The sequence below is a fragment of the Aulostomus chinensis genome, chromosome 16 (genome assembly GCF_037954235.1).
Source record: "Aulostomus chinensis isolate RoL2024-O1b breed Wild chromosome 16, RoL_Achi_v1.0, whole genome shotgun sequence".
Lineage (NCBI taxonomy): Eukaryota > Metazoa > Chordata > Actinopteri > Syngnathiformes > Aulostomidae > Aulostomus > Aulostomus chinensis.
In genome coordinates, this window is record NC_141335.1 from 15144318 (window position 1) to 15162553 (window position 18236).

An 18236-nucleotide genomic window follows, 5' to 3' on the forward strand; every position below is an offset into this window, starting at 1 on the left:
AATTTCAGTGACTTGACAGGAGATCACTGACATGACTGGATTCCTTTTCTTTGCTTGTTAATAAATGAGAACATTTCCGAACGTTTGCATTTAAAGTTCCGCCAACTAAGAATATCTGTGATATGACAGGAGATCACAACAGGACTGGATTCCTTTACTTTGCTAGTTAATAAATGGGATCATTTTAGAATTTTAGCATTTACAGTTCTTTCAACTCAGAATACCTGTGACCTGAAGGAATTTCATTTTTAAGGGAGTAAATGAAGGAGATCATTTCTCATTTTCATGGTGAAACATTGCAGGTCTAAAGATGCATCACTGGTACTGAGGTGATGCTAATTTGTGTTCTTCAAACGTTTGTCCATTAAGATGTTAAATGTTAAACATGATTATTTTTCCTTTCATTATGCATACTTTCTAATACATTTTAAGGCTTTTTTTCGCCCCCAGAAGTATGATAATAATTCCATTGGCTTTCAAGTGGTCATAACCTGCGAGGGTATTGACTTCCTGTTGACCTGATTTGTTTTTTCAGCGTAGTTCGGAAAAGAGGACTGTCAGGCACAAGTGGATGGACACGCTTCATGTCGCGAGGCAGAGCGGTCCTTCGAATGGTAATTTCAGTAAAAAAAAAAAGTTTTTATCCTTTTATGTGGAACGAAAGACAGTGCTGAGCAAGCGCGCTTTTACGTGAGAACCAGGGAGTCTTTACTGCCATGAGTGTGAGTTTGAAAACCTGTTTGTTTTTTGTTTTTACAACTTGGAGGCAAGCTAAGTGGCCTCGTTCGCCTGCTCAGCCAACTAGCCTAGCAACCCTGCCGTCGTCAGGGGGGGAGACGTTGGCCTGATTCTCCCTCACCTGCTGGACGAGAGGGGGACTGCGGTAGGAAGGAGATTCAACGGATGCGTTGCAGGTACCTTAGTGTGGTCTGCTGTGTGCAGAGTGGGGGCTCTCCTGCTATTCGTCGATGATGTACCGAGGGGGTATCTGTGTCAGGGCTGCCGAGTGAGGTTCCTACAGATGAATGAAGGCGAAAGACTACAAATACCTTGTTCTCTTCTTTCTTTTTAGGCTTTCTTATTATCCGTACAGTGATTTATGTTCTGAAATGTGAAATACCGGAATTTTCATTGAATACACCCTTGAAATTCAGAGACTTTGTTTGTGGTGGTATTTATCCTATTTTCCTGAACAACAGCACAGGTTAATTAAATTCTGTCAATCAACTGGTATTATTTCATTGGCTTATCATAACCATACTTATTCCCATAGCCTCTCAGTGATTATTAAAAGAGTGAGAGTTAAAGTTTACCCAGGACAGGTTATTTCATTGTGCCATATGTCTCTTTGAAAATATTTGATGCTGGAAGCAGTTCAATAATAGCAGGTGCCGAGGGTGAAAGGGTAAATGTAGCATTTAATGTTCTGTCATCTCGGAATTTCAGTGACTTGACAGGAGATCACTGACATGACTGGATTCCTTTTCTAGTGAATAAGTGAGATCATTTTCAGAATGTTAGCATTGAATGTTCTGTCAACTTGGAATTTTTTGTGACTTGAAAGGAGATCACTGACATGACTGGATTCCTTTGCGAGTCAATAAGTGAGATCATTTCAGAATTTAGCATTTAATATTCGGTCAGCTCTGAATTTCAGTGACTTGACAGGAGATCACTGACATGACTGGATTCCTTTGCTTGTCAATAAGTGAGATCATTTTCAGAATGTTAGCATTGAATGTTCTGTCAACTTGGAATTTTTTGTGACTTGAAAGGAGATCACTGACATGACTGGATTCCTTTGCTTGTCAATAAGTGAGATCATTTTGAGAATGTTAGCATTGAATGTTCTGTCAACTCGGAATTTCTTTGCCTTTACAGGAGATCTCTGACATGACTAGATTCCTTTGCTTGTCAATAATGGAGATCATTTTCAGAATGTTAGCATTTAATGTTCTTTCAACTCGGAATTTCTTTGACTTGACAGTAGATCACTGACATGACTGGAATCCTTTGCTTTTCAATAAGTGAGATCATTTTCAGAATGTTATCATTTAATGTTCTGTCAAGTCAGACTTTCTTTGACTTGACAGGAGATCACTGACATGACTGGATTCCTTTTCTAGTCAATAAGTGAGATCATTTTCAGAATGTTAGCATTGAATGTTCATTCAACTCGGAATTTCTTTGACTTGACAGGAGATCACTGACATGACTGGATTCCTTTTCTCTTCTTTAAGTGAGATCATTTAAGAATTTAGCATTTAATGTTCTGTCAACGTGGAATTTCTGTGACTTGACAGGAGATCACTGACATGACTGGATTCCTTTGCTTGTCTATAAATGAGATCATTTCAGAATGTTAGCATTTAATGTTCTGTCAACTCGGAATTTCTTTGACTAGACAGTAGATCACTGACATGACTGGATTCCTTTGCTTGTCAATAAGTGAGATCATTTTCAGAATGTTAGCATTAAATGTTCTGACAACTCGGAATTTCTTTGACTTGACAGGAGATCACTTACATGACTGGATTCCTTTGCTTGTCTATAAATGAGATCATTTCCGAATGTTAGCATTTAATGTTCTGTCAAGTCGTAATTTCAGTGACTTGACAGGAGATCACTGACATGACTGGATTCCTCTGCTTGTCTATAAATGAGATCATTTCAGAATGTTAGCATTTAATGTTCTTTCAACTCGGAATTTCTTTGACTTGACAGTAGATCACTGACATGACTGGATTCCTTTGCTTGTCAATAAGTGAGATCATTTTCAGAATGTTAGCATTTAATGTTCTGTCAACTTGGAATTTTTTGTGACTTTACAGGAGATCACTGACATAACTGGATTCCTCGGCTTGTCAATAAGTGAGATCATTTTCAGAATGTTAGCATTTCATGTTCTGTCAACTTGGAATTTCTTTGACTTGAAAGGAGATCACTGACATGACTGGATTTCTTTCCTTTGCTTGTCAATAAATGAGATCATTTCTGAATATTTGCATTTACAGTTCTGTCAAATCAGAATTTCAGTGACTTGACAGGAGATCACTGACATGACTGGATTCCTTTGCTTGTCTATAAGTGAGATCATTCCAGAATGTTAGCATTTAATGTTCTGTCAACTCGGAATTTCAGTGACTTGACAGGAGATCACTGACATGACTGGATTCCTTTTCTTTGCTTGTTAATAAATGAGAACATTTCCGAACGTTTGCATTTAAAGTTCCGCCAACTAAGAATATCTGTGATATGACAGGAGATCACAACAGGACTGGATTCCTTTACTTTGCTAGTTAATAAATGGGATCATTTTAGAATTTTAGCATTTACAGTTCTTTCAACTCAGAATACCTGTGACCTGAAGGAATTTCATTTTTAAGGGAGTAAATGAAGGAGATCATTTCTCATTTTCATGGTGAAACATTGCAGGTCTAAAGATGCATCACTGGTACTGAGGTGATGCTAATTTGTGTTCTTCAAACGTTTTTCCATTAAGATGTTAAATTTTAAACATGATTATTTTTCCTTTCATTATGCATACTTTCTAATACATTTTAAGGCTTTTTTTCGCCCCCAGAAGTATGATAATAATTCCATTGGCTTTCAAGTGGTCATAACCTGCGAGGGTATTGACTTCCTGTTGACCTGATTTGTTTTTTCAGCGTAGTTCGGAAAAGAGGACTGTCAGGCACAAGTGGATGGACACGCTTCACATCGCGAAGATGAGCGGTCCTTCGAATGGTAATTTCAGTAAAAAAAAAAAGTTTTTTATCCTTTTATGTGGAACGAAAGACAGTGCTGAGCAAGCGCGCTTTTACGTGAGAACCAGGGAGTCTTTACTGCCATGAGTGTGAGTTTGAAAACCTGTTTTTTGTTTTTACAACTTCGAGGCAAGCTAAGTGGCCTCGTTCGCCTGCTCAGCCAACTAGCCTAGCAACCCTGCCGTCGTCAGTGGGGGAGACGTTGGCCTGATTCTCCTTCACCTGCTGGACGAGAGGGGGACTGCGGTAGGAAGGAGATTCAACGGATGCGTTGCAGGTACCTTAGTGTGGTCTGCTGTGTGCTTAGTGGGGGCTCTCCTGCTATTCTTCGATGATGTGCCGAGGGGGTATCTGTGCCAGGGCTGCCGAGTGAGGTTCCTACAGATGAATGAAGGCGAAAGACTACAAATACCTTGTTCTCTTCTTTCTTTTTAGGCTTTCTTATTATCCGTACAGTGATTTATGTTCTGAAATGTGAAATACCTGAATTTTCATTGAATACACCCTTGAAATTCAGAGACTTTGTTTGTGGTGGTATTTATCCTATTTTACTGAACAACTGCACAGGTAAATTAAATTCTGTCAATCAATTGGTGTTATTTCATTGGCTTATCATAACCATACTTATTCCCATAGCCACTCAGTGATTATTAAATGAGTGAGAGTTAAAGTTTACCCAGGACAGGTTATTTCATTGTGCCATATGTCTCTTTGAAAATATTTTAAGCTGGAAGTAGTTCAATGATAGTAGGAGCCGAGGGTGAAAGGGTAAATGTAGCATTTAATGTTCTGTCATCTCGGAATTTCAGTTACTTGACAGGAGATCACTGACATGACTGGATTCCTTTGCTTGTCTATAAATGAGATCATTTCAGAATGTTAGCATTTCATGTTCTGTCAACTCGGAATTTCTTTGACTTGACAGTAGATCACTGACATGACTGGATTCCTTTGCTAGTCAATAAGAGATCATTTTCAGAATGTTAGCATTTAATGTTCTGTCAACTCGGAATTTCTGTGACTTGACAGGAGATCACTGACATGACTTGATTCCTTTGCTTGTCTATAAGTGAGATCATTTCAGAATTTAGCATTTAATGTTCTGTCAACTCGGAATTTCAGTGACTTGACAGGAGATCACTGACATGACTGGATTCCTTTTCTTTGCTAGTCAATAAGTGAGATCATTTCCGAATATTAGCATTTAATGTTCTGTCAACTCGCAATTTCTGTGACTTGACAGGAGATCACTGACATGACTGTATTCCTTTGCTTGTGAATAAGTGAGATCATTTTCAGAATGTTAGCATTTAATGTTCTGTCAACTCAGAATTTCAGTGACTTCACAGGAGATCACTGACATGACTGGATTCCTTTGCTCGTCAATAAGAGATCATTTTCAGAATCTTAGCATTTAATATTCTGTCAACTCGGAATTTCTTTGTCTTGACAGGAGATCACTGACATGACTGGATTCCTTTGCTTGTCAATAAGTGAGATCATTTTCAGAATGTTAGCATTTAATGTTCTGTCAACTCGGAATTTCTTTGACTTGACAGGAGATCACTGACATGACTGGATTCCTTTGCTAGTCAATAAGTGAGATCATTTTCAGAATGTTAGCATTTAATGTTCTGTCAACTCGGTATTTCTTTGACTTGACAGGAGATCACTGACATGACTGGATTACTTTTCTTTGCTTGTCAATAAATGAGAACATTTCCGAATGTTTGCATTTAAAGTTCTGTCAACTAAGAATATCTGTGATATGACAGGAGATCACAACAGGACTGGATTCCTTTACTTTGCTAGTTAATAAATGGGATAATTTTAGAATTTTAGCATTTACAGTTCTTTCAACTCAGAATACCTGTGACCCTAAGGAATTGCAGTTTTTGAGGGAGTAAATGAAGGAGATCATTTCTCATTTTCATGGTGAAACATTGCAGGTCTAAAGATGCATCACTGGTACTGAGGTGATGTTAATTTGTGTTCTTCAAACGTTTGTCCATTAAGATGTTAAATATTAAACATGAATATTTTTCCTTTCATTATGCATACTTTCTAATACATTTTAAGGCTTTTTGTCGCCCCCAGAAGTATGATAATAATTCCATTGGCTTTAAAGTGGTCATAACCTGCGAGGGTATTGACTTGCTTTTGACCTGATTTGTTTTTTCAGCGTAGTGCAGAAAAGATGTCTGTGTAGGTTCTCATTCATCCAGGTCATCGTAGATCGAAGCGAAGTAAAATCTGGTCAACTGGACGTAAGTTTATCTTGAAGACGTTTCACCTCTCATCCGAGTGGCTTCTTCAGTTCTAGTGAAGAGTGTGGAAACTCCAGCTTATAAACCTATGTGGGAGTGGTCAGTGCTATTGTGGTGGACACGACCCTCCCGAGACTCACCTGGCCTCCCCAAACGACAGTCGTTGTGCGGTGTCAGGGAGTTTCAGGGGTGGTCGTTTGGGAGTTTCACCGACCACTCAGATGCTAATGGGCTGTGCTGGCATCAGCCGTTCCACATGGGTCTTTCAGCTGAACTCTTTGGGGAAGCTTTGAAAGGACTTGGTTGTAAATAGGTGAAAGGAAATGTCGCAGTCCACCTCCTCTGTTCAAAGATGGTTTCTCTTTCCTGACGTGGATGGCTTCTTTAACTCCTCTTTCAAACCATCTGTCCTCTCTGTCGAGGATTTGGACATGGTCGTCCTGGAAGGAGTGGCTTTCCTCCTTGAGGTGGAGGAAAACCGCTGAGTCCTGTCCTCCAGAGTTGGCTCTTCTATGTTGTGCCATGCGCTTGTTGAGGGCGCTTGTTGACAGCCCCTGTTTGTTTTTTGTTTTTACAACCTGTTTGTTTTTTGTTTTTACAACTTGGAGGCAAGCTAAGTGGCCTCGTTCGCCTGCTCAGCCAACTAGCCTAGCAACCCTGCCGTCGTCAGGGAGGGAGACATTGGCCTGATTCTCCCTCACCTGCTGGACGAGAGGGGGACTGCGGTAGGAAGGAGATTCAACGGATGCGTTGCAGGTACCTTAGTGTGGTCTGCTGTGTGCGGAGTGGGGGCTCTCCTGCTATTCGTCGATGATGTACCGAGGGGGTATCTGTGTCAGGGCTGCCGAGTGAGGTTCCTACAGATGAATGAAGGCGAAAGACTACAAATACCTTGTTCTCTTCTTTCTTTTTAGGCTTTCTTATTATCCGTACAGTGATTTATGTTCTGAAATGTGAAATACCGGAATTTTCATTGAATACACCCTTGAAATTCAGAGACTGTTTGTGGTGGTATTTATCCTATTTTCCTGAACAACTGCACAGGTTAATTAAATTCTGTCAATCAATTGGTATTATTTCATTGGCTTATCATAACCATACTTATTCCCATAGCCTCTCAGTGATTATTAAAAGAGTGAGAGTTAAAGTTTACCCAGGACAGGTTATTTCATTGTGCCATATGTCTCTTTGAAAATATTTGACGCTGGAAGTAGTTCAATGATAGTAGGAGCCGAGGGTGAAAGGGTAAATGTAGCATTGACTTGACATGACTGGATTCCTTTTCTAGTGAATAAGTGAGATCATTTTCAGAATGTTAGCATTGAATGTTCTGTCAACTCAGAATTTCTTTGACTTGACAGGAGATCACTGACATGACTGGATTCCTTTGCTTGTCAATAAGTGAGATCATTATCAGAATGTTAGCATTGAATGTTCTGTCAACTCGGAATTTCAGTGACTTGACAGGAGATCACTGACATGACTGGATTCCTTTTCTAGTCAATAAGTGAGATCATTTTCAGAATGTTAGCATTGAATGTTCATTCAACTCGGAATTTCTTTGACTTGACAGGAGATCACTGACATGACTGGATTCCTTTTCTTGTCTTTAAGTGAGATCATTTAAGAATTTAGCATTTAATGTTCTGTCAACTCGGAATTTCTGTGACTTGACAGGAGATCACTGACATGACTGGATTCCTTTTCTTTGATAGTCAATAAATGAGATCGTTTCTGAATGTTTGCATTTAATGTTCTGTCAACTTGGAATTTCTTTGACTGAACAGGAGATCACTGACATGACTGGATTCCTTTGCTAGTCAATAAGTTAGATGATTTTCAGAATGTTAGCATTTAATGTTCTGTCAACTTGGAATTTCTGTGACTTGACAGGAGATCACTGACATGACTGGATTCCTTTGCTTGTCAATAAGTAAGATCATTTTCAGAATGTTAGCATTTAATGTTCTGTCAACTTGGAATTCGTGTGACTTGACAGGAGATCACTGAAATGACCTGATTCCTTTGCTAGTCAATAAGTGAGATCATTTTCAGAATTTAGCATTTAATGTTCTGTCAACTCCGAATTTTTGTGACTTGACAGGAGATCACTGAAATGGGGGCTCTCCTGCTATTCGTCAATGATCTGCCAGGGCTGCTGAGTGAGGTTTCTACAGATGAATGAAGGCGAAAGACTACAAATACCTTGTTCTCTTCTTTCTTTTTAGGCTTTCTTATTATTCGTACAGTGATTTATGTTCTGAAATGTGAAATACCTGAATTTTCATTGAATACACCCTTGAAATTCAGAGACTGTTTGTGGTGGTATTTATCCTATTTTCCTGAACAACTGCACACGTACATTGAATTCTGTCAATCAATGGGTAACATTCCATTGGCTTATCATAACCATACTTATTCCCATAGCCTCTCAGTGATTATTAAGAGTGAGAGTTAAAGTTTACCGAAGACAGGTTATTTTATTGTGCCATATGTCTCTTTGAAAATATTTGACGCTGGAAGTAGTTCAATGATGGTAAAAGCCGAGGGTGAAAGGGTTAATGTAGCATGTACAGTTCTGTCAACTCAGAATTTCTGTGACTTGACAGGAGATCACTGACATGACTGGATTCCTTTGCTTGTCTATAAGTGAGATCATTTCAGAATTTAGCATTTAATGTTCTGTCAACTCGGAATGTCTGTGACTTGACAGGAGATCACTGACATGAATGGATTCCTTTGCTTGTCAATAAGTGAGATCATTTTCAGAATGTTAGCATTTCATGTTCTGTCAACTCGGAATTTCAGTGACTTGACAGGAGATCACTGACATGACTGGATTCCTTTTCTTTGCTTGTCAATAAATGAGATCATTTCCGAATGTTTGCATTTACAGTTCTGTCAAATCAGAATTTCAGTGACTTGACAGGAGATCACTGACATGACTGGATTCCTTTGCTAGTCAATAAGTGAGATCATTTTCAGAATGTTAACATTTAATGTTCTGTCAACTTGGAATTTCTGTGACTTGACAGGAGATCACTGACATGACTGGATTCCTTTGCTTGTCAATAAGTGAGATCATTTTCAGAATGTTAGCATTTCATGTTCTGTCAGCTCGGAATTTCAGTGACTTGACAGGAGATCACTGACATGACTGGATTCCTTTTCTTTGCTTGTCAATAAATGAGATCATTTCCGAATGTTTGCATTTACAGTTCTGTCAAATCAGAATTTCAGTGACTTGACAGTAGATCACTGACATGACTGGATTCCTTTGCTTGTCAATAAGTGAGATCATTTTCAGAATGTTAGCATTGAATGTTCTGTCAACTTGGAATTTTTTGTGACTTGAAAGGAGATCACTGACATGACTGGATTTCTTTGCTAGTCAATAAGTGAGATCATTTTGAGAATGTTAGCATTGAATGTTCTGTCAACTCGGAATGTCTGTGACTTGACAGGAGATCACTGACATGAATGGATTCCTTTGCTTGTCAATAAGTGAGATCATTTTCAGAATGTTAGCATTTCATGTTCTGTCAAATCAGAATTTCAGTGACTTGACAGGAGATCACTGACATGACTGGATTCCTTTTCTTTGCTTGTCAATAAATGAGATCATTTCCGAATGTTTGCATTTACAGTTCTGTCAAATCAGAATTTCAGTGACTTGACAGGAGATCACTGACATGACTGGATTCCTTTGCTAGTCAATAAGTGAGATCATTTTCAGAATGTTAACATTTAATGTTCTGTCAACTTGGAATTTCTGTGACTTGACAGGAGATCACTGACATGACTGGATTCCTTTGCTTGTCAATAAGTGAGATCATTTTCAGAATGTTAGCATTTCATGTTCTGTCAACTCGGAATTTCAGTGACTTGACAGGAGATCACTGACATGACTTGATTCCTTTTCTTTGCTTGTCAATAAATGAGATCATTTCCGAATGTTTGCATTTACAGTTCTGTCAAATCAGAATTTCAGTGACTTGACAGGAGATCACTGACATGACTGGATTCCTTTGCTTGTCAATAAGTGAGATCATTTTCAGAATGTTAGCATATCATGTTCTTTCAGCTCGGAATTTCAGTGACTTGACAGGAGATTGACAGCAGACTGATGGAAACCAATTCAGTCTAGAAGAGATATAAATGCAGTACCCAGACTGTCGTTATCAACATCCACATGAATATTGAAGTCACCTACAATAATGACTTTAGCTGATTTAAGAACTAAACTGGATATAAACTCTGAGAGTTTAGTTAAGAATTCAAGGTCAGGACCAGGGGGGGCAGTACAAAATAATGAATAAAAGTGGCTGTAGAGTTTTCCAGGCTGGATTAGACAAACAAAGAATCAGGCCTTCAAATGAATTGAAACTTATTTAGGGTTTGGGATTTATAACTAAACTTCTGCCAACTAGAAGCCTGATTTAAAAAAAAACCCACACATTTAACACACTTATCAGTGTTACTAAATGAGGCTGAGGAGTAACCGAACATGTGGCATACCAAGCAGGAGAGAGGACAGTGAGAGGGAGAAGCCATTGCTAGCTTAGAGTGGAGAGTTTACAAGAAAGAAAGACTGTGGCTACAAGACAGTCTTTAAACTTTGGCCAAATAAATCAAAAAAATATGTAGTTTTGGCAGGTAATTAGTCAACGAAAAAGGAATTAACAGGGATTATTGCACTTTTAGCTTTCAGCAATGCACAGAAACAGGAAGTGAGGCCACACGCTTACCGCAAAGCAGGTAGAGGAGGAGCCAATCTTAAAAAAATTAAGTGACAAACCGACAGTTTTCATTTAGTTTTTCCTTTATTCTTCACACAATTCCAACAGATTAATTTGACACCACTGTATCTTACAAAACAATTCTGTTGATTGAATTCTGTTTTCATGGGAAATGAAAGATGTTTGTTTGCTACAGGGGCAGCACAGGGATGCAGCGGTCAGCACTGTTGCCTCACAGCAAGAAGGTTCCGGGTTCGAGCCCCGCCTGGATCAGGGGATCTTTCTGTGTGGAGTTTGCATGTTCTCCCTGTGTCTGCGTGGGTTCTCTCCGGGTACTCCAGCTTCCTCCCACAGTCCAAAGACATGCAAGAAGGGACGAGGTAAATCAGATACTGACGTGGCTGTGAGTGTGAATGGTTGTCTGTCTATAAGGGGTGGTCTTGCGATGGACTGGTGACCCGTCCAGGGTGAATCCCACCTTTCGTCTGAAGGCTGCCCCCCCCGCCCCCCCGCAACCCTTAACAGGATAAGTGGTAGAAGATGAATGGATTGAGGGATGTTTGTTGCAGTACTGAGTCTTTCCGAGCTTCGTTTTTTAAAAAAAAAATCAAAGAAAAAAAATGGCTTTGACCTCCAAGCGTTGATGAAAATCCACTCCTCTCAGCTTTGATAACTGCTTACTGACTCATAGGGTTGATCAACTCAACTGTGTCTCCAACGTTCATGAAATGGAATCCAGCATGGAGAGGCTGAGTGAAGTTGGCCTCAATACAGTAGAGTAAATCCATCTGTTGATTTTCCCTGATGTTGAAGAAGGCCAGCTCTCCTGCGTACTGATCTAGGTACACTCCTATTTCGTGTGACACAGGACCTATGGCCATCGACATGATGTAATTGTTATACAACACCTTAAAACTTTGATTTTCACAAGTCAGAGCCCAAGATATGCCATTTTGTCCCAATCTACAATCAAGGCCTTTCTCTGCTCTGCCGATGTCCTTGTATGAGACTGCCGTAGTCCCTGCAGCTCCCGTCCACTCCACTTCCCAGTAACAACGGCCAGTCATGCTCTCTCTGCTGAGGACCTGAGGATGATGCCCGAATCTGTCTGGGTGAGGAGAATAAGATTGTTCCTCTGACATTAATTTTGCTGCTCTGTTCCTCTCAGATAAGAACAGCTGTGCATGGGCTGTGTTGGGATCCAGCGTAATGGAACGAGAGTATTGAAGAAATTCCTCTCTGGTCAGTGGCTGCGACAGCAAAACATCCGTATGAGACAGCATATTTGTGATGTGAAACCCCGAGTCCATCAGAACATTCTCTACTGAATTGAGCATGTTTGATGCAGCTGCTTTCACATCATCAAAGTAGCGAAGAGGAGTGTTTTCGATGTGAGGTCCAGTTGGTCCTTGCTGCTTCATCCCCTCATCTTTTGTCATCTCTTTGATATGTGAATAACCTGTCTATGCAGTCATGTCATTCCAAAAATCAATGTTAGTCTATCAATTTCATCAGTTTTTTTTTTTTTTTTTGCTGTAAATTTCTGTTCTTTCTGCTGCTGTATTGAGAAAAAAAACTTCATTTCCACACAGAACCAACAAGTGTGTCAGAATGCCTAAGAAAGAACCAGTGCTTTTTATTTCACCTTTCTTTCAGAGTGCAAGTTGTTTCATACGGAAGCGTATTGCTGCCACACCAGAGAAAATAAAATAACATAAGTATCACGTTATAACGAGATACATTTCACATTATGAGATAAATTTCACGTTATAACGAGATAAGTTTCACATTATAACGAGATAAATTTCACGTTATAACGAGGTAAGTTTCACGTTATAACGAGATATGTTTCACGTTATAACGAGATACATTTCACATTATAACGAGTTAAGTTTCACGTTATGATGAGTTAAGTTTAATGTTATAACGAGTTAAGTTTCAGGTAACGGCGAGATAAATTTCACATTCAGGCGAGGTCTCAGGCGGAGGTGGGCCGCTGTGGACCACAGGGATTATGGCATCAAATACAGATGACCCACTATGGAGATTTCTTCGAAAGCATGGAATACCAGAGGGGTGCATCTCACGCATAGAGCAAGAACACGTAAGTGTATTTTTACTTGTATACACAGAGCCACCATACAGGAGGACAAAGAAGGAAGAGAGGAGAAAAGAGAAGCCCAGTGCACCATGGGAGATCCCCCAGCAGCCTAAGCCTATAGCAGCATATCTAAGGGCCAACCTAAGCAGCCCTAACTTTAAGCCTGATCAAAAAGGAAGGTCTTTAGTTTGCTCTTAAAGGTCTAGACGCCTGCATCCCGGACCGAAACTGGGAGACGGTTCCACAGGAGGGGAGCCTGATAGCTGAAGGCTCTGGCTCCCATTCTACTTTTAGAAACTCTAGGAACCACCAGTAACCCTGGGAGCGAAGGGTTCTAGCTGGATAATAGGGGACTATGAGCTCTGTCAGGTATGAAGGAGCCTGACTGTTGAGGACTTTGTATGTTAGAAGGAGAATTTTGAATTCTATTCTAAATTTGACAGGGAGCCAATGCTGAGAAGCCAGTAAAGGAGAGACAAGGTCTCTTCTACTAGTTCTTGGCAATACGTGAGCAGCAGCATTTTGGACCAGCTGGAGAGTCTTTAGGGACCTACTGGTGCAGCCTGATAGGAGGGAATTGCAGTAATCCAGCCTGGAATTGACAAAGGCATGGACTAGTTTTTTCTGCATATGTTTGAGACAGGATGTGCCTGGTCTTAGCCATGTCACATAAATGAAAGAATGCAGTCCTAGAAATTTGCTTAATGTGGGCATTAAAGGACAGATCCTGATAGAAGAGAACTCCTAGGTTCCTTACGGTCGTGCTGGGGGCCAAGGTAATACCTTCCAGGGTACCTATCTCATTAGATAGGGTGTCTCTAAGATGTTTTGGGCCCAGGACAATGACTTCAGTTTTGTCAGAGTTTAATAAAAGGAAATTATGGGTCATCCGAGTTTTTATCTCCTTTAGACAGGCCTCCAGTTTAGTCAGCTGATTTGTTTCATGAGGATGCATTGATAAGAACAGCTTTGTGTCAACAGCATAACAGTGAAAATTAATTGAGTGTTTCCTAATAATGTGACCGAGAGGAAGCAGATAAAGGGTGAAGAGGATTGGTCCAAGCACAGAGCCTTGTGGAACACCATAAGTGACTGCAGTGGTTTCCGAGGGTTTATCATTAGTTAGTACAAACTGAGATCGACCTAGTAAATATGACCTGAACCAGTTAAGTGCAGTTCCTTTAATGCCAATGACATGTTCCAGTCTCCATAGAAGGATATGGTGATCAATGGTATCAAAAGCTGCACTAAGATCTAATAAGACCAGCACAGAGACCAGTCCCTCATCTGATGCTAGTAGGAGGTCATTGGTAACTTTGACTAGTGGACGAGTAGACGAAAAGGGAGCTGATGCAGATGGTGTCTCCAGAGACGTGTTTTTTTTACATTCTGGACTGAGTCTGTGGATCGCACGACTGAAGGAGACGACCCGAGGGTTCCATTGCTGTCCTCTAAATGGGGGGGAGGAAGAGTGGAAATCCATCGGTCGAATTTTGCAAAAAGGGTTTCAAGACCATGGATATTTTCCTTGTCGCCTTGCCCCCGTATTCACAGTGGCTCTCATTTTTGGTGAGAACAAAGTCACAGATGACATGCTGTTTGAAAGTTTTCCTCTCTACATGAAGCAGTCAGACAGGGATCTGGTTTGTGCTTCTTTAGAAAACGATCTTTCAGAAGAGGACAGGGAGGAACTCCTTGATCTTTTGGACCAATTGGCTGTGACAACACTCCAAACACTAGAGAATCTGAAAGAAATCCTTGTGAAAGTGGTACACAAACAGCTGATCCAAAAACCACGATTTGCGGCAGAAAAAATGTCATCAGTTGCTAGCCAGTTTCTGAAGGAATCATTTGTAAACCCACAAGATTTGCTGCAAATGTATGAGGGAAAAAAGCCAACAACAAGAAAAATTTTGAAGATTCATCTCCCACAACTCATGCAGAGAACCAGAGCTTTCGTTTTCTGCAACAGTACATTCGAGGACTGGATGATGCAGGACTCTGCCAGTTTGTTCAAGACAAGCTTGTACCCTACATTTGAAAACTGTTACTTGTTTAAGATTTTAGTTAATTGTACTGACTATAACAGCAGTTGTTTGTGGAGGCATCACTTGGTAAAATTGTGATGGCTGTTTTCCATGTTGTTACCACACTTAAATGGAAATAAATGTGCAATTGCACCTTTCAAAATAAATATTCACTGTCATGTTTGTTGTGTCAAATATTATTGTTTTCTCCCATGTATATTAATGAGGGCTGTGGAATGAGACATGAAACCATATCAATAATCACAACCTCTATCTTATCTATAAATGAAAATCATAATGAAATAAATTATTTTATCATTAAGATGGTATATTTATTTTTAAAAATAGATATTTTTTTTAATTTTAGCAGTTCACAGAATCTGTCTTAGTTTCACCTAATATTTCCACTCCAAATAAAAGACATTAAAGACAAACAAACAATCCATTGGAAACAAAGACAACATGCACACATTGAAATGCCTTGGTAAGCCATTTGCTTCAATTGCTCTTCTGTTAACATACAAAGTGATAAATTAGAATTATTTATGACTACATTCATTTAACTTTTATTATATAGCAGCTGACCCCTAACTTGCTCAGCTCAGGGTCATTGCATCTCTACGACTTGGCAAAACAGCAATTTGTTACAAACTCTAGAATCAAATCCCTGATCCAGCTTCACTTTGCAATCACTGTGCCATCACCATAACTCAAAATAAACACTTATGGCCAGAGATGTTCCAAAATGGCATCGCAAATTAAAAGCGTCAAGCATCCAGAAATGCAAACCAAAACATGATAGTAGATTTTTATATTTTCCTCACAAATGAATATATGTTCAAAGCTAATCAAGGCATCACTTAACATGAAGTAGCCCTGCCTTAATGCTCCAGAGCTTATGGAGTAATTTGTAAGTCCTTCATTAAGTATGCTTGCAAGAAGAGATACAGCTCTATGGCTTCATCTGCTGTAGTGGGTGAGAGTAAGAAGTTCTCTGCCATTATGAGGCAACATACTGTTTCATCACAAACATCAGGTCCTCTCTGTTGGCATTCTTGTTTACAAGCTTCCACAGCCTCTTCAGAGACCTCTTTCAGGTGATCTTGTCCTCCAAATAGGTGAGGGACGGTGTACATGACAAATGGCCGTCCACTTGGAGCCACAGCATTTCTGCAGTTGCGGATAATGTGAGTATTCCACAAATATGCAACCTGCTGCAGCTCCTCCTGTAGAAGAAAATTACCAGTGACAACAAAGATTAATGAATTCTTTTCCTCATAATGTTTATGTCGAGATGAGGGCCAAAAAAACTTGTAAAATGTAGGAAGAAGCCATAGCCTATATAACGATAACAAAGTGGAGTTGCTCAGTAGTGTCACAATAACTGTATGACTTTGGCAGTGAAGACAATAAATTATCCATTATTTTGCTTGAAGCCATCATAGCATTGTGATGGTGACAGAAAGCATACATGCGCCCCGGCACGCATGCACACACACACGGACACGCCCTTCATGGACAGAATGGAAACAGATTTACCTTGATGATGTTCAGACAAGCAAACAAGACGAGCTGCTTGTCCAAGCAGTCTCCAGAGAAACAGTCATTGTCTTTCAATTCCTGCAGACGGTTCATCCAGTACTGGGCATGATGCATTCTCAGAAAAGCCCACCAGCTTTCGATCCGCTGATTGTGATTGCTCGACCCAGAAATGTAACAGTTAGTGACGTGCCTGCGATCCACACTCCATCGTAAGAATCTCTGCATCCCTGCCATTGTGACATTTTCTGTCCCCAAATCTGCACGGATTATGGCTGCTGTCCCTATCCTCTTCTTAACTTCTGATATTAAATAACCAGCAATTATCTTCGGGTTGCTGTTTGTTGAATATGCATGAAGCCATATTATGAGTCTCGAAAAGCCATCAGTGGCTCCATTTATACATATTCCAAATGGTTTTAATTTGTCATATGAGTCGACATGCCACATAAAATTAGGCCCTGGGTTCATGTATCTGCACGCCGCATCAGTCCATGTCTTCGTCTGTCCAACACCACGGGAGTCAAGAACCTTCAGCAAATGCCTCACTGTACTTTGAGTGACAACATACCCGGCTTGAATACAATTGAAATGGTGCATCTTGTATCCATGGAGCCTTCCGTGTCCCTCCAGCTGATCAATAAGATATGCCACCACCTCCAAAGGGTCAGACTGATTTTTCCATTGGTACATCCCCATGCCTTTTAAAATCCTTCTTAGTGTACGCATACTAATCACAATAGCATCCACCGTGTTCAATAATGCAAGAATCTTGCCATGTCTCAAACCGAGCTTGAAGTAAGATTATATCAAATCATGTAAATGAGCCATGATCCAAGCGCAATCGCAGGCGTTTGATGTCCCACTTATGCAACTTATCTCGTCATCACGTGAAACTTAACTCGTCATAACGTGAAAGTTATCTCGTTTTAATGACATTTATCTTGTTATAATGTGAAACTTATCTCGTTATAATGTGAAACTTATCTCGTTATAATGTGAAATTTATCTTGTGATAATGTGAAAATTATCTTGTTATAATGTGAAACATATCTCGCTATGACGTGATACTGATGTCATTTTATTTTCCCTGGTGTGGCAGCAATATGCTTCCGTAGTTTCACATAAAGAAGCACAAAGAATTAAAGCAGCATCAGATATTTAAAGCAGCTCTTTTATACAGACCTTTCATTCGCTAGTACAGACGGAAAAATCGAATCAAATTAAAAAAATTTTTTTTTTTTAAATGAACAGGATAATATACATTTTAGGCCTTAAAATGAAGACAAAAATAAAGACAATGTGCCATCTAGCCCTTTGAGACAAACTGTTTGTGAAAACGGGCTATACAAATAAAATTGCCTATACAAATAAATCTACATGCAAGAAAGGTGGCTTGAAGCCTGTCACCAGCAGGTCATTTATGATGCACTTTAACAGAGTGACTTCTGTGATTCTTCAGTTTAGAGCCTCCAGCTCATTTCTGTCTATTTAAAGAATAAAAAAAAAACAAGAATATTTCAATGTTCCCCTCAGAATAGTTGTGACGAAATGTTTTCTGTGATATTAAATGGTAGAAAATATGTAGACACATTTATGTTTCATTACATTTAGGTTTTTATTATCATGAAGTTGCTTGTTTCCTTGGATTTATAGATTTCTTTTTTAGTGGGGCAATTGAGTCTGAAGTTGTTCTTAAGGTGCCTGCTGCACTATCGAGGGACTAAGGTTGACATCAGTGTCCTCTGTTACAATGGGACGTGACACTGAATTTAGCACCAATCGCTTCCTTAAAT

At 39.7% G+C, this 18236-nt stretch overlaps 1 long non-coding RNA gene and 1 pseudogene across 1 annotated transcript; both read left to right on the plus strand.

The window, feature by feature from the left end:
- The first annotated feature begins 878 nt into the window (after window positions 1-878).
- Window positions 879-12418, plus strand: LOC147247652 (uncharacterized). The gene is made up of 4 exons (XR_015109458.1): window positions 879-914; window positions 3669-3747; window positions 3897-4044; window positions 10970-12418. It is a non-coding gene; the product is annotated as an uncharacterized LOC147247652 (long non-coding RNA).
- Window positions 12419-12833: 415 nt separating this feature from the next.
- On the plus strand, window positions 12834-15000 carry LOC147247653 (uncharacterized; annotated as a pseudogene).
- Window positions 15001-18236: the final 3236 nt, after the last annotated feature.